Source organism: Cebus imitator, unplaced genomic scaffold (genome assembly GCF_001604975.1).
Source record: "Cebus imitator isolate Cc_AM_T3 unplaced genomic scaffold, Cebus_imitator-1.0 Scaffold60, whole genome shotgun sequence".
Taxonomy (NCBI): domain Eukaryota; kingdom Metazoa; phylum Chordata; class Mammalia; order Primates; family Cebidae; genus Cebus; species Cebus imitator.
This window is the reverse complement of record NW_016107375.1, coordinates 11,427,874-11,441,617: the sequence shown is the minus strand read 5'-3', so window position 1 is coordinate 11,441,617 and position 13,744 is coordinate 11,427,874.

The window sequence follows — 13,744 nt, the reverse complement described above, 5'->3', positions numbered from 1 at the left end:
TTCTCTAGTGATAATTTGGAAGAAATATCTGTCAGTGGTTTTCCTTTCTGCCCCAAATTCTATAAACTGGGATTGAAACTGTGTTACAGTACTGTGTTGCCTAATGACAGAAACATGTTCTGAGAAATGCCGCAGGTGGTTTTTGTCATTGTGCAAACATTATAGAGTGTACCTAAGCAAATCTCACTGGTATACCCTACTGTATACCTAGGCTGTATAGCATAACCTAGGCTACAAAACCTGCCCAGCATATTATTGTCCTGAATAATAGAAAGAATTGTAACACAATGGTGTTTGTGTATCTAAAACATAGAAAAGTTACAGTAACAATATGGTATTATAATCATATGGGACCTCCTTCACATATGTTGCTATGCAGTGGAGCATGACTACATTGTTCTCTAACTTTTAGTCCTTTTGTAGCTTTGTATTGGGGTCAATGTCTCCATCTGCTTCATCTCAGGCTCTGGAATTGATCCAGCCTTTGGGTTGAAAGAATATAGAAAGCGTAAAGTCAGTAACTTAAGATCTTGGACTTTCACAACCAAGTACATCTCAGTAGTAATCCTTCCTGCCTGTAAAAATGAAATTCTCATAACATTATACCCTAGTTTCACTAGGAGAATCTCTTGCTTACTTTCTTAGAGAAGAATCCTGTTTGTGAACTACAAGCTACCTAACTGGGACAGGTTATTTGAAACTGACTTTTCCTTCATGTAAATTCTAGTCTGCTTAGGCATCCTCCTATTGTCTATTGTCTGTATTCATTCATTTTTTTTTATTCAACAATATCTATTACACTTACACTATTTGCCAGAGACTCTGTTAGGGCTGGGGACAAGATGAGAGCAAAACAGAAATGGGACCGTTGCTGCTCTACCTTCTCATAGAGCCTCCGCCTTCTCTCCTGACCCTTCCTAGCTCTACACACCACTGTCGCTTGTAGGCCAGGCTGTTTTTGGAAGGTCAGCTGAGAAGCCTCTGAAGACAAACTTCCCTGAAGTCTCTGACCCAATTTCACACAACACTGCGCTCAGCCTATTGGATCATAAAATGAACGTAGTCTCACCTATGCTTTTGCTGGTCTCACTGCATCCTCACTGATTTTTTTCCAGCCCACAGAGCTATTTCCTCTACTTCCTCTTGCCTATACACATTTAGTTTGTTTTTGTTTTCAATCCTGACAAAGCTACCATCAAACCGCTGCCTTACTCAAAACAAATCATTTGTGAGGAAGCTGATGCTAAAGCGGTGTTCTATCATTTTCCTTACAGATTCTGGCATTTAACAGAGAGGGTAAAAATAAAAACTTTGTTACTAGGCAGTAAAACTCTCCACAACTGAGTATTCACATTGTTCATGGATCAGCAAACACCCCAGTTTGTCTGTAATTGAAAAAAACATTTGGCACATTTCTATTAAAAAACCTTCTCCTTCATGAATGTTTAAACAAATTAACTCGAACAAGAAGCAGTGATATGCATATCAAAAACAATTCTTAAACCTGAAGTCAACTAAAGTATGGGGAAATCAGCGTGCTGGCAGGTACTCTTTCTTCATTTCACATGAACGATTTCCATTGCACCATTTTCCTCCTTTCAAGTAAGTGTTTTTGCTTTTATCTCAGATGCTCTTTAGAGCTCTGGTCATTGCAAAAACCTTCTTGGTTTTCTAAAACCAGGGGTGACTTTGAATACCCATAGTAAGTTTGAACTGGACCATTCTGTTGAACTAATGAGCCTAGGGTCCTCTAACGGTAATAAATGATGTTCTATAAATGCCTGTTAAGGGATTAATCTGAAGTGTACATCCAGTGAGATGAGTTCTACTTTCATAACAGCAGTGTTACTCATTCTGGTCTGTAGACAGAATGATTCTAGTGTCAGTTCTGCCTCCAATGAGTTGTGGCTTTGTGCAAGTTGCCTCGCTTTTCACAGCCTTAGTTTCCTCATCTGTAAATGGGCAGAAAGGCATCTAAATCCAATGATCCTATGAAGTAGCTGAGTCTTTTGTTTTCATCTCCACTAGCTAAATTGGCAGGTGTGGACACAGTCTAAAAAGCTTTGCAGTCATATACATCAAGGTAAGATATGGGTGCCAGGTATAGAATTTCCTCAGATGCTGTACTAATGAGAAAATCTCTGTATTCTCAGGTCCAGGGCAAGCACATCTTCTGGGACCACAGTTACCATCTTTCCATTCATATTTTCTTTAAAAAAAAAAAACAGGAAAGATTGTGACAAACTTTTATTCCTATAGTACCCTGAGATTTGGATGCTGGAGCAAACACTTTCCACTCTCCAGAATTGGTCTCATTAGTGTGGGACCTCCATACTCAGAGGGGCCTTCTTTCTAGGAAAGCTATTCTGAGGTCACCAGGTTTAATGGGGCTCCTTAAACCCAGCTGAAATAAAGGAAAGAAAAGAAACAAAGGAAGAAACAAAGAAAGGAAAGAACTAAGGTAAGAAGGACACAGAGAGAGAGACTGAGACTGAGACACACATAGAGAGAAAAGGGAATAAAAAAGATCAAAACAAGAAAGACTTTCGAGACTTCTGGAAATGTGTTTGAGCTAACAGTTTATACAACTACACAGTAAAAAAATGATCTGCACCCCTCAAAAATAAACAATTTTTGATACTCTCTTTCTCTATTTCAGCCTCTTGTCCTGATTTACTATTAGTCATGACTTTTATTTTGTTATAAATGAAAATTATTTTTCCCTAATACTTTTTGAGTACCTTCTTGCTTAAAGGAGAGTCACTTGTGACTTATTTTGACCTATAAAATTGTCCTTAGGGATGACTGAGTCTGACTTACAATGGACAGAGGAGGAAAGCAACATAGTAGGTATCTGCGAGAGACAGAACTCCTCTGTCTTCTCTTCCCTACCTACACCACTACTCCCACCCTCCAACAATGGCCTGTGGTCTCATTTTGTCATACTTGCTGTTTTTCCATAAGCTGTAGAGAAAAATCAAGTCATAGGGTCAGAGAGGAAGAATGTGTCCCAAGTGAACACAGGAACTAATCAGTCCTACATTAGCTTTGAGTCAGAGGGAAAGAGTGAGAATTATATTGAAAAGTTACAGCAGAGGCAATAGAATGGAGAAGGTATGGGACATAGACATTTGCAATCTATAGGAAATGAACTGCAGGTTTTTTTTTTTTTTTTTTTTTTCCTCAAAGTATCACAAACTCAATGCCTTTAAGGTCAGCTGAACATAGCATCTTTTGTATTAATACAGAAATTTTTGGATAAAGTTGCTTTGTCTCTATAAAATTTCACTTCTACTTTGAGCTTTCCTTCTCTTTCTGTCCTTTCCCTCCTTCCTCCTTTACTCCTTCCCTCTGCCAACCATCCCTTATATTACACAACTTCAGAAAGTACAATCAACGCAACTAATCTGATATTAAAATACGATGAAGTAGGGCAAATTCTCACTTTTAACTTAAACAAATTATAGAAATTGATTGTTTATTTTCTCTTTATTTTTGTTTGATTACTTGCCTCACAGATATATGTATAAATTATATCTCCAGAATCCACCACCAAGTGGAAATATGTACTTCAGGTAAATAGAAGAAAAAATGGACATAAAAAATAATCTCTCTGCCCATCAAACCTTTTATTTCCAAGCAGAAATAATTACAGTGATGGTCAGTGGGGAGATTTGAGCAATTTACAGAGGTATAACAGTGGTTCCTATCAACACAGTTTTATATTCAGGGCAAGGCATAGAACTCAAGGTCCTGAAGCTTTGCCTATAATCTTTATTTCATTTTTAGATGTTATGCTGTAATAAAATGTAAAAAGGGAATACATAAAAAGTTATAGAGGTGGGAAAAAACATGGTTTGAAGTTGTATGGAATTTCTTGACAGGGCATGTTCCTAAGGATATGCAGAGAATAACAAATACCATTTGAAATAAGTACACTAGAGATCTAAAACTAGATTGAAAACCCAAGTCAATTTTCCTGAGTGTCATTTGATTAGCTTTCTTATATAAAATGGTGGTTTAAACAATGCTGGGATTCTGAATGCAGAAGTGCTTGGGAACACAGTAAGAAAGGGATTCCTCCCACCAATTTCATTCCCATGGCTTTACAACATTATCTTTTCACATTCTGTCTGTGTTTTTGCAGTAATCCATAAATGACGCAATGTCAGAAAAAATGTGATTGATTGTGGTGAAACACACATACACACTCACGTGCAGTAAGCTATTTTTCTATTCCCATTCCAATTTGTCCCATGTTTGCTTCAGGCAAACACCTGTATCCTATTGCCAGTTTTTTATAGGAAAATAGAAACAAAGTTCTCAGGCTTGAGGGGGAAACTGCACATGTAACAAACAACTCAATTGTGTCTAGTGGCTATTTTCATATAGGGAGAAAATTCTCCCACTTTTGTCATAATGTTTATTCTGGTTTATTGTGACAGATTAGAAAGGAGGTCCTAATGCATCTAAGAATTATATTTAGAAGAGATTGGAATCATTTTCCATCCTTTTCCATTCCCTTTGCTTTGTCCATACAGAGCAGAACAGAAAATCTGTGTATTCTAATGATCGCACTAACTTGTAATTTAGGTGTAAACTGTTGATCTGCTCACTAATTTATGGTTTCTACCATCTATAGTGTATGTTCTTTCACCTTTTATAAATTGTATCTGCATTCAATTTATTTGCTTCAGGCCATAGACATCTTATTCTGAAGTCTAACACAATCCTGTTAGACTGTTCTTGGTTTCCTAACCTCACAGGAGGCACAGGGTGATGGTGTGTCCCACTCAATACTTAAGTTCTGACAGTCCAGGGATATGAAACATAGACCAAATTCAGCTGTTTAATGAACAAATGCCTATGTACTCTGTCAGCCTTCTATACGACATTTCAGCTGCTAAGCTGACAGTAGTGGACAGATACTTAGTTGGACAAGATAGTTTCTGAAGTGTCTAGTTTTAGACCAATGAATGCTTGGATTTGTTTTCTAGGCTACAGGAATTTCATTTTTGTTCTACTGCTACTGACCCTAAGAAGTGTCTTGCAAAGGATGACAATGCCATGCATGTATTGAGAACCTCTGGGTGTATCTTAGACTATGCTGGATCATAGACACTCTCTTGCCCTCCCTTCTCTTTGTTGCATTAGCTACGGTAGATAATCTTCAACTATGACTATGAATAATCCTCTTGACCAGAATACAACACCTCACTAACATGGAATAGACATTTCAGAGGCATGCAGAATGACTGCTTTAGGCCAATATGTGCAGGAAAAGCCAATGATATTAGTATGAATAGATATATTTGAAAATGACTTTGTTATGAACTTTGAAGACTTGGGAGGAAGTGTGGAATTCTGAGGCTAAAGTGGAAAATTGAAGTCAGTGAATAATAGGGTATTTTGATTATCCTGGAGAAAAAGCTCCATAGAAAAAGTAATTTATTTGATGAATTTGGCTACTTCTACTAAATAGGCTCCAAAATAATTTTTCAATTTTCTATTTTACTTTAATTACATATAAAACCAAAGTATAATGAGAAGGCATTTATCCAGCTATCCAATAACGTTGCCATAAATATTCTTTATGACTATCACAGCCTGTTTTATTTATGTGGACCATGCATGATTCCCAACCAAACCCTAAAGATAACAAAATCTACTGTCCATATTCCTTGCTTAGGGATGCTTAAGTGTATTGATATTTCTTTTAAATACAGCATCCACATTCCTTGTTTTCTTTCTTGTGATACCTAAAATGCATTTTGTTGATATAATTCCTAATCTCTTTATTATTATCATCAGATTATACTTCAGGACTCCCTGGAGGGAAAATAAATATGCATAGACACACATACGCCCAGTTCTCCAAGATCCATGGAGAGAATTTCAGACAGGGAGAATTTTTTAAAGAAAATCAGCCTTGTGTTGCTGTTCCTAAGCTACCCTTCAGCTAACACCTCTCAGTCCATTGTCCAGTATAGATTGCAGGACTCTGGGGAAGCGAATGTTGCTGAGTTCATGAGATTTCTGGAGTTTAATTAAGCTGTAGACAAACTCTTCATAGATTACCTCTAGCCCATAGACAATCCCTTTTGCTTTTTTTGTTTTTGTTTATAACAAAATAATGCCACTTCACTCTCGTCCTAGAAGGTAAAGACAAGCATTATTAATGATTTCTTTGCTAATCTGTCTGTCTTTTGGCAGAATGAAGAATAGTTCTTCTGGTGTGAGGATCCACTGGGTTGCCACTGACCCATTGCCTGAGGGTACACAATGAAACTGGAATCAGTGACTGTAGATGGCAGCTCAGAAGGGGAAACGACACGTCTAATAACCAACAGGAATGGGTATTAATTAGCTGAAATGACAATAATTAACAGAAATGACAAGTCTAATAAATTTTCACTTAAGTGTTGTCATATGGCACTTTGAGTTTTTAGGTTTCCATTTTAAATATTAATCTCCGTAGAGTTTACTTTACATGAAGAGTCACATCAAGTATTACTATGGAAATAATTCTGTACACACACTCCATCAAATTATGTTTTATCCATTTCACTTATGCTATGATCAGTAGAGAGTGTATTAAAAGAGCACAATGTCCCCCTAAAAATATATTCTTTTTGTGTGTAATTTATGCAGCTCAGAAACATTCAGCCACAGGGATCAGAGGGAAAGTGGTTGTTTTTAATTTTCTTTGATATCTTCAAAGATAGGAAGGTCTCACCCCTCTGCTCTTTCTCCCTCTTGAGCAACAGACAAAGAAGGTTAAATCTTATTAACATGTCCTATATAGCTAGTTGTAACCTAAGTGACCTGTCATGGCACTAAATGCCTACTAGAACTTTCTCTGTACTTGCAAGATGGAAATTTTATGCATCAATGCTTTTATGTATGCATCTGATTTGGGAAGTTCACTGCTTTATGGATATGAACATTGTGATCATGTAAATTGATCTACATAATGGGATTTTGTGTGTGTGCGTGCATATATCTATATGGATATGGATGTATGCAAGTGTATTCTAAAAGGAAATATAATACATGAAATGTTAACTTTAATGATATGAAATGCATTAAATTCAAACTACCTTGCATGTGTATGCAGATGCATTATGTCTCTATCATTGTGCTCTGCAGGGATTTAAGGGAGGAAAAAATTCATCATAGACTCTGATGTGCCATGCTAAATAAAAGTGCAACATGATACTATTGTAAGCAATAAATAATATTCATAGAGACCAAGACTTATGAAGCTTTTAAGGACATCCCTTAGCAAAACAGTGATAAAAATGAAATTTTAATCAAGGACATACAGCTCTTTCCTTCACATACCTTAACTAAGCTCCTTTGTCTCTAAACTATCATTTACTGATAACCAAGATTTCTAAATAACTAAATTCTAATAACCAAAAAGAACATTATGTTCACACCTCTCTTCCCTCCAAAATTCATTCACCATTGGGTCTCATTACTTCAGGATCTAAGTCAAATAAGCTACTGGAACTAAAGTACTATTTTTTTTTTCCTGAGACGGAGTCTTGCTCCGTCACCCAGGCTGGAGCGCAGAGGCATTATCTTGGCTCATTGCAACCTCCACCTCCCCAGTTCCAGCGATTCTTCTGCCTCAGTCTCCCGAGTAGATGGGACTACAGGTGGCTGCCACCACACCTGACCCAACTAATTTTTGTATTTTGTATTTTTAGTAAAGACTGGGTTTCGCCATGTTGCCCAGGGTGGTCTCAAATTCCTGACCTCAGGTGATTGTCTGCCTCAGCCTCCCAAAGTGCTAGGATTACAGGCATGAGCCACCTCATCTGGCCAGCAGGGCAGATGATGCTAATTTTTTTGAGCTTATCTTTTTCAGACAATTCAGTACATTAATGCAGGTCCTAATTAGTTATCTGTAATTATAATTAAGCTTGTTTGGTAACCCTAAACCTATACATTAATTTCAGGACAAAGATAATCTAAATAGGCTATATTCTGTGTATTTATCACCTTCAAAACTGTGTCTATGTGCTTCCAAATGACCTAAAGCAACCTGGTTGTTAATTTCTGAAAATGAATTCGAATTATTCACTTTCTGATTTATCATCATGGACACAAAGTAGATAGTCAATTTCTATATTATTATGATGCTGATGCAGTGGATATTCATAATCTTCAAAACAGGGTTTTTTAGACTCTCCTGAACTACACACCTACTTGCCACATAAAGAAAAACAATATAACATACAGGGTAAAATACAAAATGAAACTAAAATAAACAGCCTTGGGTTCTATTTACAAACATGCCAATTATCTGGATAGCAGCAGAATTATATAACAAAAATTATGAGTTCAGTCTTAGCTAGTTGCCACTTGAGAATGAAAAAAATATATATATATTTAATCAGTTTGTTCATTTAGCAAACATTTATTTCACATTATTTCATATCTGTCTATGGAGAAGCCAAAGATTAATAAAAATTTGTCTTTTTTCTTTATTTATTTCTAAGCTATAGAGATTATTAGCAATAAAAAAGAGCAGAAGCTAAACCTGATGACATAATTGTCTTATATTTGTGACATTTATCACATTATTATATAGAGCATATTTGCAACAGAAAACAGTATTCAGGGCATTGCTGGCTTGGATACTGTCCACCACTAAAAAATTCATGTTTACCTGGAACCTCAGAATGTGGTTCACCCTAAATTCAATGACTTTCACCCTTGTAAGAAGGTGACATAAAGGCGTAAAGAAAAGAAGCTTATATATAGATGCAAGTGGAGATTTGAGTGATGCATCTACAAGCCAGGAAACACAAAGTATTATGAAGACAATAGAAGCTAGAAAGAAACAATGAAGGATTCTTCTCTAGAACGTTAAGAGGGATTATGACCTTGCTGATACCTCAATTTTGGACTGCTAGCTTCCATAACTGTGAAAGAATAAATTTCTGTTGTCTGAAGCCACTCAGGTGGTGGTAATTTGTTATGATGGCACTAGGACACTAATAGTGTTCATATGTTTTATTATTTTTGATAAATTATAAAAATATACTCTTGCTTACCAGATGTCTGGCCCAGAAAACTTGAAAAGCACAGGGTTTTAGTTTAAGTCTAATTTATGTTTAGCATAGTAAACGAAATTTCAAGGTGTGTGTATACGTGTGTGTGTGCGTGTGTGTGTGCGTGTGTGTGTGTGTGTATGTAATAAATCTATTATAAGTATAAGTAATTGCTTTCTGCTAAGAGATGTCTAGATGTTGATCATGTCTGTTAGTCAACAGAGACTAAGTTATTCTACAGAAACAAATATCTCCACATTTTGAAACAACACAACTTGTTTTTTGCTCTTGATCTACCTTCATTCAATAAGAATAAAATGCTCTTTCTCTGCTTTGTCCACATTCTGGTACCCTGTCTAAGAGATCAGCTACTGTCTACAATATTGCCACTGCCATTATAGCAGGAAAGGGAGAGAAGACTGCAGAGTCTAAAATGAGCAATCAAACATCTCACTTCCACTGACAGGCTCTCAAGCAGAACTAGATACACTGCTATACCTGACAAAGTATCAAGAAGAACAATTCCACCATGAGCCCAGGAGGAGAGAGAACAAAAAGAACATGAAGAGAAGCACACGAGGCCCTAGCATCATGTTCTGTCCTCACAGATTCTGAGAAAAATCTCTTATACTTCTTATGTTTATCCTGTAGAAGAGTGTGGTACCCCATACATTTTATCGGCTGATGAATGGATGGATCACGTTAGCCAAGCTAACTAATCAAGAAGCATATTTAAACTATCTGGATGAGATTGTTTTCTCTCGCACAGTTGTCTTGTGATTCCAGTTGCCCTGAAAATGAGTTCTATTTGAAAATATAGTGCCATTATAAGAAATATCAATATGAATGTGGAATATCATAAAACTAAAAAATTGAATTCTGTTTTTGAGTTAGGGCCTTGCTTTGTCACTCAGGCTGTGCAGTGAGTGGGGTAATCCACAACTCACTGTAGCCTTGACCTCCTGGGTTCAAGCAACGTAACCTCTCACCTCAGCCTCCTGTGTAGCTGGGATCACAGGCATGTGCCACCATGCCAGGCTGTTTATTTTTATTTTTTGTAAAGATGGGGTGTCCCTATATTGCCTAGGGTGGTCTTGAACTTTTGAACTTATGGATCAAAGGATCCTCCTGCTTCAGCAGTTCAAAGTGCTGGGATTCCAGGCATAAACCTCCATGCCCGGACCAAACTGAGCTCTTATAACCAAAAAAAAGCAAACGTGTCTTGGTTGACATCTTTAATCTATGACTGTCTATGAATAGGGCTTTATTGAAGATGCTATTTAGTGGGGTTTTTCATTGTTTTGTGTTATTTTGTTATATTTTTAACTCTAGGATACAATATGGAGAAGTATCTTTAAGTGAATACTTGAAAGTAAATGCTAAGACAGCCTGTAGCCATTCAGGGAAAGATCCTAATAAGAAAACTGCAGCACCACTAGAACAGAGCCCTTCAGAGAGTGGGTAACTTGGCTGATAATCTCACCAGTTTCCACAGGAAATCCACACCTCCACTTGCTGACTTGTGTGCCAAAATCTTCACTTGCTAGTGTTTTTCCAATGAGACATATCAGTTCTTTTTCTATCCCTACAGCCCATTCTATCAGATGAACTATTATGAGGTGAGTTGAAATCAGACAGGCACCTTTCCCTAAGAACTAATTCATGTCAAATTCTGGGTTTTAATTGGCCAATAATTTCCTAGTTAAGATGATAAGTATTATATAAAAATGATACTTTTAAGTTTAAGGTGTTATCTGTTTTAGAAAAAAAAACCACCTATTTTTAAATGGAGATTTTAAGACTTGAAAGGAACAGAAGTAAAACATGAAAATAATAAACAGAGAGGTAGGCAGATTTATGTGCATTTTCCTCTTGCGTCATACCATATGACTGTCATCTTGCCCGTAACTGGGTAACATCTGGATTTTCATGCTTTTTACATAATATGTTTTCAGCACCTCACAGACTCATCATATAGTAAGATAAAGTTGAAGATGCTTTTAATCTTGATAGTTTCTGTTTGGCAATAAATGATCAGAACAGTTGAGAGCTGAAAATATTTTTGACTACACATGTTGGATATAGGCACTGTATTATTCTGTGGTCCTAACCTAAGAAAGAAAAGAAGTATCTCCCTCTTTCCTTTTCTTCTTTCTTTTCTTTCTTCTTTTCTTTCTTTCTTTTTTTTTTAGGGTCCAATGCATGGCTAATTATTTATAGAAATCTGGTGATAAGTTAATTGTTATAATTATCTTAAAAATTTCTAATGTCACTGTCTTACACATAGTAGGTGCTCAAAAACATTTTCTATATTTAACTGATCTATTTTATATATATATATATAAACTTTTATATATATAAACAAGTTTATATATATATATATATAAACTTTAGGTTCTGGGGTACATGTGCAGAACATGCAGGATTGTTGCATAGGTACCTACATGGCAATGCAGTTTGCTGCCTCCATCACCCCGTCACCTATATCTGGCATTTCTCCCCATGTTATCCCTCCCCAACCTCCCTATCCCCTACTGTCCTTCCCCTATTGCTCCCCAACAGATGCCAGTGTGTGATGATCCCCTCCCTGTGTCCATGTGTTCTCGTTGTTCAACACCTACCTATGAATGAGAACATGCAGTGTCTGATTTTCTGTTCTTGTGTCAGTTTGTTCAGAATGATGGTTTCCAGATTCATCCATGTCCCTACAAAGGACATATACTCATAATTTTAGATGGCTGCGCAGTATTCCATGGTGTATATGTGCCATTTTTTCCTTGTCCAGTCTATCATCGATGGGCATTTGGGTTGGTTCCAGGTCTTTGTAAACAGTGCCACAATGAACATATGTGTGCATGTGTCTTTATAATAGAATAATTTATAATCCTTTGGATAAATACCCAGTAATTGGAAATGGAATTTCTATTAACTCCAGATGAATTTAACACTTAAACATAAGACCTAACACCATAAAAACCCTAGAAGAAAACCTAGGCAAAACCATTCAGGACATAGGCGTAGGCAAGGCCTTTATGACTAAAACACCAAAAGCACTGGCAACTAAAGCCAAAATAGACAAATGGGATCTAATTAAACTCCAGAGCTTCTGTACAGCAAAAGAAACAATCTTTAGAGTGAACTGGCAACCAACAGAAGGTAAAAAATTTTTTGCAATCTACACATCTGACAAAGGGCTAATATCCAGAATCTACAAAGAACTAAAGCAGATTTACAAGGAAAAAAAANCAGATTTACAAGGAAAAAAAAAAAAAGCAAACCCATTCAAAAGTGGGTGAAGGATATGAACAAGACACTTTTCAAAGGAAGACATTTATAAGGCCAACAAACATATGAAAAATGCTTATCATCACAGGTCATTAGAGAAATGCAAATCAAAACCACATTGAGATATACTATCTCACACCAATTAGAATGGCGATCATCAAAAAATCTGGAGACAATAGATGCTGGAGAGGATGTGAAGAAATAGGAACACTTTTACACTGTTGATGGGAGTGTATATTAGTTCAACCATTGTGGAAGACAGTGTGGCCATTCCTTAAGGACCTAGAAATAGAAATTCCATCTTCCTTATTTTCTTTCTTCTTTTTAAATTTCCTTCTTTCCTTCCTTCCTTCCTCCAGCTAGCTTTCTTTCTTGCTTGCTTGCTTGCTTTCTCACTTTCTTTCTCTCTTTCCTTTCTTTTCTTTCCTTTCTGTCATGCTTTTCCACTTTTCCTCTCTATTCCTCTCCTCTTTTGTTTCTTCTTCCTCTCCTTATTTTCTAAGGGATTAAAACCTGAAATCTTTACAATGTTAATGAGATCAAAGAATGAAAACACTAGGTTTAGTAGGGCAAACCCAATGTACACATTTTTAGGCCTGTATGTGTGTATCTACTAGGAAATATTCACTTCATTAATACTAGTATTTATTGGAAATAGACAATCCATTTGACAAAAGAACAATACTTTTTAAAAGATAAAGTAAGAAGTGTTGCTGTTGTTTTGTCATCATTAAAATAACATAAGCATTTGTGGCAGTATCAGGGGAAAGTGGAATGGTAGAGAATGGTGAGGCAGGGTTGAGAGGTCAGGTCTCTGGGAACCACTCTTTTCTATGTCATTTACTGCTAAAATGACCTTTGTCAAGTCATTACATGTCCCTAGGGCTCAGTTTCTTCCTTTTTCAATGGCTAGATGTAATGAAACTGCTATGAAAATAACTTAACTGAGTATTACTTACAGGATATTTTATCCTCTTCATTCATTCCCATATAGGAAGCAGAGACAACAGAGAGCACATATTACACTAAAAAAAGTGCAGTTTTTATCCTGAGTTTACCAGTTTAGATGCTTAGATATATGCAGCTTCTATATTGGTGACTCCTGGCCCTCACCTCTATGTTAGTTTTGTGATAATATTGCTGTTTCCATTAGATCTTCTGATCAATTGGTAAAGGCACATATTTCTGAAAGTATAAATTTAAATTTCCATCAGCTTCATAAAATGTAAGCATAGTAGTCAATTCAAAAAGAAGGAGGGGAAGCAAAATAAGGAGGAGAAGGAGACAGGGCAAGGAAATGGAGAAAGAAGATAGCAACAGCAAAAGCAGCAGCAAGGTGATGTCTCATCAGCATCCAAAACCTTCATGTCAAAGCTCAACAATAATTACATTTT